The sequence below is a fragment of the Triticum aestivum genome, chromosome 7B, assembly GCF_018294505.1.
Source record: "Triticum aestivum cultivar Chinese Spring chromosome 7B, IWGSC CS RefSeq v2.1, whole genome shotgun sequence".
Taxonomy (NCBI): domain Eukaryota; kingdom Viridiplantae; phylum Streptophyta; class Magnoliopsida; order Poales; family Poaceae; genus Triticum; species Triticum aestivum.
In genome coordinates this window covers 693,643,888-693,652,778 of record NC_057813.1, presented here as the reverse complement: position 1 = coordinate 693,652,778, position 8,891 = coordinate 693,643,888, and positions in this window count along the sequence as shown.

Here is an 8,891-nt window from a genome sequence, read left to right as displayed (position 1 = left end):
AACGTGTTCTTATGGACTGACCTAAGCCCGTCCGTGCAAAGTCAAAGGGCTAGATCCCGTGCTCAAACACTACAGGGTTAGGCGGGACGGGGGCCGTGGGGGGGTAGCAATGCCACCTGAGCGTCGCACCGGGGCCTCATACATGCGGGGTGGTGTGGTGGCATGTCCGAAGAGGCGGCACGCGTCTCCGGTGTGCGCCCCCCTCATGGACTATGCCGCCGCCGGCACCTGGAGGGGGGAAACGGACGCATTGGGTCTACACGGAGGCGATCTTGCCGTGGGTCTGTCCCGGATGTTGCTCCAAAGTGTTCCTATGGACTCACTACAAGAAATATATCAACTTGTGACCACCACTATTGGTCACTGAAAGGTCACGGTTTTTCATTTGAGACCTTTTTGTGACCAAAAACAGAAGGTCAAAAGCTGGCGGTCGTAAACTGACTATAGCGACCTTCTCTGTGAGAAGGTCGTAGACGTCTACGACCAAAACAGAAGGTCGTTGAACCCATGACATTTTGTGTTGGTCACTGGTTGACTGCCCAGGCCACGTCGGATCCGACGTGGCAATCTGACGTGGCAAAATTGCGACCAATTGAAAAGGTCAAAAATTAGAATCGGCCCGGTCCAATTGGGTGTTTATATATTTTTTGGTTAATTTTCTCTAGCTACATGGGCCTGGCCCAACAATTTGGCGTTTTATTTTCTAGGGCATGGCCTTTTTCTGGTCTATTGATTTTCAATTTTCAGTCATTTTATTTTGCAGCTGGTCCCACCACTGATTGGTCCCACTTGTCATGCTTATCGCAAAATTGGTCCAACACATCAAAAAATTTGAACTTTGCCAAACAACCATTATATCTTGGACTCCATTGTCATGTTTCCATTTCACAGGTATTCAAACCACATACACAATAATTATCAGACCAGAGAGCAATCAAAATTCATCCAAAACAACACTACATTAGTCTATTACAATCATTACAGTATACTACAAGCCAGATATGCCTACTACTTCCTACAATTACAACACATAATATGCTACTACTTGTTGATATGATTCATAGCTTCGGACTTTGATTCGCACTTCACCTGTGCAAAGAATAAGAATGAAAATATAAGAATAAGAATGTGTACAGAACGTCAAACAATAGCCAATGAGGAATCCAATAACTTATTAGCAAGAATTGACAGCAAATGCCATGTAGATAAATAGTATGAGTAACACTAACCAATATATGTTCATGGAGTGAAATGTTGTCACTAGCTAGGATATTTTGGTATATAGTATACTGACATGTGCAACTCTAACTAAATTGATCATAGAAATGAAAAGAACTGTAAGAACAAGTTCATTCAGAATCCAGGCATGTCAAATTTTAAACACTAATAGAACAGATCTAGAAAACCAGACTATAATCATCATGCATCAGGATTTATGGTTCTAGCAAAACAGTAAGGAGACAGAGATACACACATCAAGCATACTAGCTACTATAGTAGTAGCAAATAAACATTGATGTATTACCCACCGTGCATAGACCAATTGGCAACAGCAGCAATAGTAGGTAGTAGAAGAAGCAGAAGAGGGAGGGCCCTGTCATGTGAGGAACTCCCCAGATTGCAAGAACCACAAAACAGCTGGTGGAGCACGGCCGCTGCAAATTGTGGCAAATTGTGGTTAATTTGCCCTGGTATGTAGTCAGTACTATCCGAGAATACATGAATGATATATATAGTAAACAGACAGTGTAGGGAGCACTGCATAACTGTATGATATGTAAGCTAAAAAGCACTGTGTAACTATATGAACTCTGCGCTAAAAGGACTTTGGAAGTGTATGTCAGCAGACAAAATGGTAATTAGTGTACTCTGCTATTTTACCTACTATACACCAAACAGATTAAATGTCCATGGACAATTCTAGCAAACGCAAGAATAATATGATCAGTTGGGATCATTTCTGATTTTGCTTGCTCACACACCAACCACAAACGTGATCACAGCCAAGTATTTAACCAGTTTGCCGCCAAGTTTAAGTTACTACTAACTGGAAGTGAATAATCCATTATTAAAGATAATGAAGTTAATTGAACATCAATTTTTACACATGTATAATGGCGTGAATAGAGCAATAGAGCAATGCCCAATCCTTACACATGTATAATGGCGTGAATATGCAAGTTAGACCTAGATGTTACGAACAAGTGTTCTTTGCATAATTAATGAATAAGTGTAGTATTTCTGACTAGCCAGAATAAATCTTTGTGCATACATCCTGCCATGTTGTTCCTTGCCAAGTAAGCTCCCAAAAGCAGTATTAATAAAATTGAAACAGAATAACACATACAGGACTACATGAACCACAACAAGAAATTTTCTGTTGTGAGTAAGCTGCCTACGGTTGTCCATTTGCTCCCACCAAGTCATCTATTATACATCCCCTGATCATCAGCGAATGGAGTTCCCTTCTTCCAGTGGAAGAAGTGGTATGTAGTCTGAAATGAAGATTCAATTAGGAAAGCAATGACAATACAGAAATAATTTCTAGATAGTATGTTTCATGCTATAATCTTATGAGAAAAATGGCAATAATATTTACTTCCAGACTTGAGGTTGGGCCAACTAGAACTGCAGTATTTACTGCCATAATGATTTCATGAATTTTTCCACTACATTATTATATTTAAAGTAGTAAAAGAATGATTAAATGCAGGCTATTTATTTGGCTATTATGAAACAGAAAACCTTCAAACTAGAATACACTTTATTAGTTGGCAGGATTAGTGAATGTGTCGTAGCAATTCTTCAGATCCATGGGAGTCGAGGACGTGTAAGCGAAGGAGGGAGGGGAGGGGGAGAGGCGGGTACCACGAAGTGGCCGAGGTTGACGAGCGTCCAGGCCATGCCTCCACAGCCATGTCTTGCTCCACCTTGACCTTCTCCCAGTTGTTCTTCTTGTTCTAAAGCCGGCACAGCACTCATTCATCCAGCTGCAATAGCCACACATCACAAAAAGAGAGGTTTGGCATCTACCTATCGATCGATCAGTATTGTTGGTGAGCAAAGTGGAAACTGGAAGATGTTGGGTTACCTTGAGGGATCCCTTCTTGCCGGGCAAGTTTGCTTCCTCCTCTGTTAATCAACAAAAAAGAACACATAAGTATGTCAGCCAACAGTACATACATATAGGACAAATAAGGATTTAAAGGACTATTTGTTTTTTTGGGGGCCTTTGATGCTAGATTAAGAAGATGCAAATGGGTAAATAAAATGCAGTCGGAGCACCATCAATAAATACTCGATCATAGTAGACAGCACTGGTAAGTATATACCGTAGGTCTCGTACACACCGAATAATTACACACGACGAGGTGCATGAATGTCGCACCAAACCCGGATACATGAATCAACATCTCACACTGATACTGATCAGACATGCATAACCTTAGGAGTATATACTGCATGTGCGGACTAGCATCATGAAACAACCAGAGATTCAGAACAAGTCCTGGCTCTGAAATCCTTATAACCAGAGATTCATGTACCCAATTGAAGCAAAAAAACAAGCAGCAGAAAAAGCCCCTCCTACTGACTGATTGCTCTAGAAAAAAGCCCCTCCATAGCCAGCAGTAATCATATTTGATTTATACGACTGAATTGAGCACATGAAGTAGATCAGCCATTGCATAACGACTGAACTTGAAATCTAACTGACAAACTAGGTGGAGCACTAGCCAAACTGATATAGAAACCAACACAGGGGCGATCACATTGTCATCACGACACCGAGCAAACACTGATGCCAGAAGGAAGTGACCAGCACATAATCAAGCTTACTTATCTGCAAGCTATGGAGAAGAGAACGCAAGAGGCCTGTCAGGTTCACATCAGCCGGTGGCACTGAAAGCACCAGGGCATGTCTCCTCCAATAACCTACTACTCTATTAACAAACATGCGCAAGGATTAGTCTATGTTCGGTTAAAACAGTACAGGGGCTGTCAGATTAAACTAATATTCTGATCCACATGCCCCGGTAATACTTTTCCATCACAGGCATGTGGAGGAAAGAAAGTCCAACTATGCGCATGAGCAACTGGTAAGCATCACCAAACCCACTACAGGGCCAAGACAATACACAGAGAGCGACGTACACAAATGGATGCACTAGTTGGCGCTGATGTGAACCTGCCATTGGTGTGTCAACACTCGACGCAACAGGGTCCAAGAAAAATATGTAAGGTATGTGTATGATTTGCATCAGTGTGCTCCCCGTGCGCCTCTGAGCCTCTATGATTTACCACGGTGGGCTGACACCTACCCTACACCGGCCATATCTGCTACGTTGGCAGGGTTCCAGCGATGTGGCGCCCGTACGGATCTCGCCACGGTGCCGCGTCGGTGCGAGCCAGCCCTCGATTCACCCAAGCGCATGCGCCGACGAACAGGAGCGCGGGGCCTAGCTCTGCCGGAGGCCCGCGCGGGCATCCCTGGGGGGCGGCAGGAGCGAGATCTGGCGGGCGAGAGGGGGAATAGGGGGGTGTGCGTGCACGTACTCTTGGTAGGCGGAGAGGAGGAAGACGGAGGCGAAGAGCACCCTCCCGACGAAGGAGATGAACCCCATCGCTGCTGGCCTTGCCCTGACTCGCCGTCGCCGCCGCTGCTGCTCCTCCTTCGCTTCGAGGTCCCCGCCCGCGTCTCTGGTCCTTGGTCGCGATGACGACTGGGCTGCCCGAGGAGGAGGGGAAGAGGAGTGGGGTGGGAGCGGTTGGAGGCGGCGGCAGATCTAAGTCAGAGAGAGAGGTTGGGGGCGGCGGCTCCACCAGATAGGAGCGAGGGAGAGCAGAGGGGCTCGCTGGTGGAGGCGGGGGAGGGAGGGAGAGAAAGAATGGAGGCGAGGGGGTGGGTGGAAAATGTCCATGAGGACTGACCTAGGGTTTCGGCTTGATGGGTTTGGGCCGCTGGATCCGGAAGCATCCGACGGTGGTTGATGCGTGATCCGCGTGATATGCTCATGGTCCAATCAGAACGCAGCAAATCATTTGATGACCTTATGACCATATAAATTGGTCATGATCGATTCAAGATAAAAAAAATTCATTCCATTTTTCAGTGCTCAAAATGAGTTTTCTTTGTGAAAGTCCTATCAATTATTTGTTCAAATGATATCATATTTTGCACAATTTTACATCGTGGATTTGCAAACAATATTGACAAAGGGAGTTTTTATTTTCTTTGCACGAAAAATCAATTTTCCATTTTTCGAGTGCCAAAATAAGTTTTTTTTGTGAAGGGCCTACAATATATTTGTTGCAAAATTGTACCAAATTAATTTTCTAAAATACTAGGACATATTTAATGCACAATTGACCAAATGGTAAGGTGTTAAAAAATTTTATCCACCTCTGGTGAAAAAGACAAATTTCTGTCAATTCAGTTGGAAACGAGTCAAATTTGAACTGCAACTGCCTTATAGTTTGCTCATTATTTTTTCCAGAAATCATTTCTAGGTACATAAGTATCTATTTAATTAGAGAAACACGAAAAAAAATCCAAGATTCGACCACTAGCTAGGAATGGTCATTCCCGCCGTTTTGACCGTATTTTGAAACGGGCATAAAAAATTCAAAAAAATTCAAAAAAATGGAAAACCTTTGCATTGTGTCATTATATGTGTCCAAGTTCCCAAGAAAAATAACGAACTTGTAATACGACAATTATTTTAAAAAAGTGTTCTCAGAAACGAGCTATCATGCGTGAAGATTCATGGCTTTCAAGCCAAATGATCAATCTTATGGCCACATTCATGGCATAGTTTGTTCAAATGATCTCATATTGTGCACAAGGGTGCATCTTGGAATTCCAAACTATGTTGCCTAAGGAAGTTTTCATTTTCTTTGCACGAAAAATTCATTTTTCATATTCCAAGTGCCCAAAAGGAGGTTTTTTTGTGAAGGAACTACCAAATAATTGTTGAAAAAATGTACCAAATCAATTTTATAAAATACTAGGCCATATATAATGCACAATTGACCAAATGGTTGGGTGAAAAAAGTTTTGATACACCTCTGGTGAAAAAGACAAATTGCCGTCGATTCAGTTGGAAACGGGTCAAATTTGAACTGTAGCTGCCTCATAGTTTGCTCTTTATTTTTTTCAAAAATCATTTCTAGGTACATAAGTATCTATTTAATCAGAGAAACATCAAAAGTTTTCCAAGATTCAACCACTAGCTAGGAACGGTCAAGCCCGCAGTTTTGACCGCATTTTGAAACGGGCATAAAAATTCAAAAAAAATCTAAAAATTGGAAAACCTTCGCATTATGTCATTATATGTGACCAAGTTTCTAGGAAAAATAATAAACTTGTAATACGGTAATTATTTTAAAAAAGTGTTCTCAGAAATGAGCTATCATGCGTGAAGATTCATATGGCTTTCAAGCCAAATGGTCAATCTTATGGCCACATTCATGGCATAGTTTGTTCAAATGATCTCATATTGTGCACAATGGTGCATCTTGGAATTCCAAACAATGTTGCCTAAGGAAGTTTTCATTTTCTTTGCACGGCAAATTCATTTTTCATTTCCCGAGTGCACAAAAGGAGGTTTTTTGTGAAGGAACTACCAAATAATTGTTGCAAAAATGGACCAAATCAATTTTATAAAATACTAGGCCATATATAATGCACAATTGACCAAATGGTTGGGTGAAAAAAGTTTTGATCCACCTCTGGGGAAAAAGACAAATTGCCGTCGATTTAGTTGGAAACGGGTCAAATTTAAACTGTAGCTGCCTCATCGTTTGCTCTTTATTTTTTCCAAAAATCATTTATAGGTACATAAGTGTCTACTTAATCAGAGAAACATCAGAAGTTTTCCAAGATTCAACCACTAGCTAGGAACGGTCAAGCCCACCGTTTTGAACGCATTTTGAAACGGGCATAAATTTTTTTAAAAAAAATCAAAAAATTGGAAAACCTTCGCATTGTGTCATTATATGTGACCAAGTTTCCAGGAAAAATAATCAACTTTTAATACGGTAATTATTTTAGAAAAGTGTTCTCAGAAATGAGTTATCAAATGTGAAGATTCATGGCTTTCAAAGCAAATGATCAATCTTGTGGCCACATTCATGGCATAGTTTGTTCAAATGATATCATATTGTGCACAAGGGTGCATATTGGAATGGCAAACAATGTTTCCTAAGGAAGTTTTAATTTTCTTTGGATGAAAAAACCATTTTCCATTTTCTGAGTGCTTGAAATGAGTTTTTTTGGTGAAGGACCTACCATATATTTGTTGCAAAATTGGACCTAATCAATTTTATATAATACTAGGCCATATTTAATGCACAATTGATGAAATGGTTGGGTGTCAAAAATTTTGATCCACCTCTGGTGAAAAAGACAAATTCCCGTCGATTTAGTTGGAAGCGGGTCAAATTTGAACAGCAGCTGCCTCATAGTTTGCTCTCTATTTTTCCAAAAATCATTTCTAGGTAAATAAGTATCTATTTAATCTGAAATACATGGTTTGATGGCGAGACATCGAGGTTTGGACGGTGGCCGAGGGCCCCAACTCTAGAGCGCGTAAGCTCGCATGCCCGCCGCGTGGTCACCGCGTGACCGTGGCGTTGCAATGTGTTCTGGGCGGCCTAGGCATGTCTAGTGGGTTGGGCACTCCCCATGTAGGTGGTAGGAAGAAAATCACAACAAAAGATTCTCACGAGGAAATCGATCGATGCTCAAACATGAATAAGCAGCCAAGTGTTTGATTTGCGGTACGGGAAATGCACATGGCTAATGGGCTTGAGTTTCGGCTGAGGATGATCAGTTACTAAGAAGACCGTCTTCACAAATTTTCACCTCAAAAGGAGGAGCCTAGGTGGTACTTGCTTTACAAAGTACCACACTGGACATAAATACGAATGTTGAAGCTGGGCTCAAAATAATGAATGGATTGAGCTGGCATTTGGTGGAGGATGGTTATTTGGGCACAGGAAAGCACTGTAGAAAATGGATACCAGTTGGACATGCCAAAGTGGTACTTCCTTCACAAAGTGCTGCTCTGAACATACTAGGAAAATGAATTTTTTCGAATTATTTTTGAACTAGGCAAGGAATGTTTTTGACATATTTGATGAAGATATGATCCAAAACATTTATGAGAATTTTTTGGGAATTTTTGCAATAACAGAAATATAGGTTGCTTCACAACCTAGGGCAAAAACTCCCACATGGACATGACACATAGGCAAAACAGATGAGATGGTGCCTAGTCATCACAACCCACCACAATCTACAAGGCTATGACCATCTATATTGGTCATTAACAACTAGAAATAAGGCAGTAGACTAGCACTGTTTGCTTTGCGACCATTTCGTGTAAGGAAATTACGACCTTTCTGACCAAAATGGTTGCAATGGTTTAGGGTTTGGAGCCCCCTGAATAGCTATTGACCAATTGGTCTGAAATGGTCATAGATCTATGACCAATTCTTCGAGGGTCACTGACAGAAGGTCACTAGTTGACATATTTCTTGTAGTGACTGACCTAACACAACCGGGTGGATAGGTCCACTGCTCAAAGCCCGTCCGTGCAAAGTCAAAGGGCTAGATCCCGTGGTCAAACGCTACAGGGTTAGGCGGGGCGGGGGCGTAGAAGGGGGGGGTAGCAATGCCACTCGAGAGTCGCACCGGGCCCTCATACATGCGGGGTGGTGTGGTGGCATGTCCGAAGAGGCGGCACGCGTCTCCGGTGTGTGCCCCCCTCCCGGACTGCGCCGCCGCCAGCACCTGGAGGGGGAACGGATGCGTCGGGTCTACACGGAGGGGATCTTGCCGTTGGTCTGGCCCGGATGTTGCTGCAAAGTGTTCCTATGGACTGACCTAA